This window comes from Erythranthe guttata, chromosome 5, assembly GCF_056151865.1.
Source record: "Erythranthe guttata isolate IM_541 chromosome 5, IM_541, whole genome shotgun sequence".
NCBI lineage: Eukaryota > Viridiplantae > Streptophyta > Magnoliopsida > Lamiales > Phrymaceae > Erythranthe > Erythranthe guttata.
The window spans coordinates 5367361-5370661 of record NC_142537.1 but is presented as its reverse complement, the minus strand read 5'-3'; the positions used below and the strand labels follow the sequence as shown (position 1 = coordinate 5370661).

The window sequence follows — 3301 nt, the reverse complement described above, 5'->3', positions numbered from 1 at the left end:
CCAATGTTGTCACCGCTGGCAACTGGTAGCATAAGATCATTGACTTCACGTATACCTATGTCAACTACAGTCAGAAGTCAACTAATTGGAAATCAATTAAGAGATTTAGCATTTTGGTGTATCATATTTGGTACATCTACATTATTATTTTCTCTAATTGTTCATTAATTTAGAGGCAAATTAAATAATGCAAAAGATGTCTGAAATAATTGCCCAGGAGCTAAAGTCAGCTAATCTTGAAAACGCACATCTAACGGGCTCTCTAAATTTCTACTATATCGGTAATCGAGAGAAACGTCGTTGAGAGACTATAAAATATATTGTAAGTGTCCTTCAATTTGATGTATTTTATTTGCCTTTTTCAGATGTCATGCATGCTTTTGCCTCAGTTGAAGTGTCAATTAACACTTACATACACACAAACACACACACAAAGTGATCATTCAATGAAACGATTCTATATTAAATATCTACTAATTATTCTTCACATCATGAGATTACTTTTCATCGAACCCTTGTGTTATTTTAGTCATATGTATCGATTAAAATTTGTTTCTCACAAAAAATGAAGTGCTACCATTGATTCGACGAGAAGTCGTCAGACATCTATATGCCATGAAACTAATTTACACGTCCTCGTCACTTTTTGTTTTTTTTTTTAATTTATTTACGAGATTAGGAATTTAGAGTTTCAATTTATTATATTCAACAATATATACTTTAAACACAACTAAATTATAGTATTCATCTTTAAAAGACCATGAACGATTTATGATATATGTACATTCCAAGACAGTGACACTGGATGATGAGTATGTAATAATAGGTTTTGTCAAAATTAACGAACGAACTATGATTGGTATTAGATTTTTTCATATATAAAGACCGCCGTGGGAGCTTATTAGCCCCATTACATCTAGATTAAGAAGAAGGAACATCCATGTGGTCATATTAGCCAAATTTTACATCTCATTATACATTTTTACACTACAAGAAAAAGACCTTTTGACAACACGCAATACGCATTGTTAAACTATATACACAACGCGCGGGCGAATGTTGTAGACCAACATGTTGTTAAAGCCTTGTGACTTTAACAACATGTCAAGCGTGTTGCGGTTTGTATTATAACAACAAGCATGTTATATTGTGATAAGCTATTCACAAGAATACAAGATGCATTAGTATGTTGTAACAAACCTTATAACAAGCCACCATGGCATCTTGCAGTAGAGTTTCAACAAGATTCTTTTGCACCTTGTCGAATGATTTATTATTAGAAAAAAAAAATATTCTCATATAATCGTAATAATCAAAATGTACAGAGAAATCAAATTTCCAATAAATTTATATTCAATACAATTTAAAGTAAACGGAAATTCTTTAAATACAAAACTATCCAACAATACGACGATCGCATATCATGTAGTCAGCAAACAAAATAATTATTTTATGTCTAACTAAGTCTCAAGTCTCTCATAGTCGAAAATCCTCAACACAGTTTAACCGCTAGGTTCTTGGATGCCAAGTGTTCCAACAGTTTACAAGAATAGGCTGAAAATAACAACAAGTATTGTTAACTGGTGTCCAAATAAAAATTAAATAAGGAAAACATAAAGAGATCAATTACGAAAACGTTCACACTTCCAGTAGGTGTAATAACATATCACCCGTGGAACTCACTAACTCACTACATGTAAATTTTCCTAGCTATAGAAACCAAATAAAACTCACCAGGTGCATCTCCTCTTCAGAGAGCGCTTATTAAAATCACAACCAAATCACAGTAATAAGATGAATAAAAAAAGGCTTTAAATATATCATCAAACTTATAAGCAAATACCTTCGATCACGGTTATTTGTTGATTTGTCTGCATTAACGAAATCCATATCACCTATCATTCTGCGCAATCTAGAATAGAACATACATTAATTGGAAAAGAAGAGTGCTAGTAAAGCCCTTGAAAATGAAATAACCATACGATGCATTTAAACGGCCGATGTAGTTACAAATACAATTACTAAAACATAAAATAATAAATAAGTTTGTGGCTGATCGAATAAACACTATGCAAAAAATCCCATGTCTCCTGATAGTCTCAGTTACACAAGTAATATTCAATCACTCATCCTTTTAAAAAAAATCCAACTCCAAAGTCGATCAATCTCCTAAAACTTTAAAATAACAAACATGAGACAAAATCTATAATAGAGTGACAACATCTTGATTTCTTCGAGGAGAAAAATGCATTGCATAAATTACCTCACTAAGAAGCCATTTTCTCTGCATAGATACACAATTTTGTTCCGGTGATAAAATGTATGTAGATATGTTTTGGACCCTAAAACGTCTCTCCACTCTTTAAGTCTAGAAACGAAGAGACAAAAGATAGAAAGAGTACCGTGAAACAGAGTCGTATAACCCATTTCAAGAATAGATGGTAGGAAATCAGTCCTTCTTCACACCTGTGACACCCATAAGAGAACACACATTTCTTTTCATATTTAACAAAAAGAAACGACAAGTTGCTTAAAGAGAATTGAAAAGTTATGAATGGTATAAGTACATACCCACTTCTCTGGCAAATTAAACCCTATAAAAAAACAATGAACTTATTTAGGGAAAAAATTCACAAAAAATATTACACCGAACACCTAAACTTTTAAAATCATATAATTTCCAAATCTCCACTTTGATTTCAATAAAATCAATGGATTCTTAGGTCCAATTTTGGAAATAAATATGACTTTGAACAACAATTTATAATTTGAAGGAAAAAGGAGAAATTACCCTAATTATGCGACAGACGGAGAGAATGTACTGATGGTGGCGGCTCGCGCTGTGGTGGCTGGTCCTTGATAAGGCCGAAACTCATAGAGAGATTTATTGTGGCGCGGTGCTGGTGGTGCAGACGGTGGCGAAATTTTGGAGAGAGACGAAGGTGAGAGGAAAATAATTGTGGAGATAGGGAAGAGAGGGAGACGTGGCTGGAAACCGAGAAAATAAAAAAATTGGAGAAGGAAAAAATAGAAATTAAATATAAATAAGGGAAAATAAAATTTTCATATCCCGCATTGTGAATGTCGTTATATTTAATATGCTCTACAATATGCTTAAATGTGTTGTAGTATGTTCTGTTAACAACATGCGAAACACGCATCTTGTGAAATATCTATGTTTGAGACTTACAACAACATGCATTTAGTGTATGTTGTCAAATATATAATATTACAACATGCTTTGGCCGTATGTTGTTGATTCCAAGTTGTTAAAAGTCATTTTTCTTGTAGTGTTATTTGA

The 3301-nt window shown here is 32.6% G+C and overlaps 1 long non-coding RNA gene across 1 annotated transcript; it reads right to left on the bottom strand.

The window, feature by feature from the left end:
- Nucleotides 1-1320: 1320 nt before the first annotated feature.
- LOC105961149 (uncharacterized) lies at nucleotides 1321-3037 on the bottom strand. The gene is made up of 5 exons (XR_016031387.1): nucleotides 2792-3037; nucleotides 2572-2594; nucleotides 2403-2466; nucleotides 1844-1912; nucleotides 1321-1554 (listed from the first exon to the last, which is right to left on the bottom strand). It is a non-coding gene; the product is annotated as an uncharacterized LOC105961149 (long non-coding RNA).
- Between the last annotated feature and the right edge of the window lie 264 nt (nucleotides 3038-3301).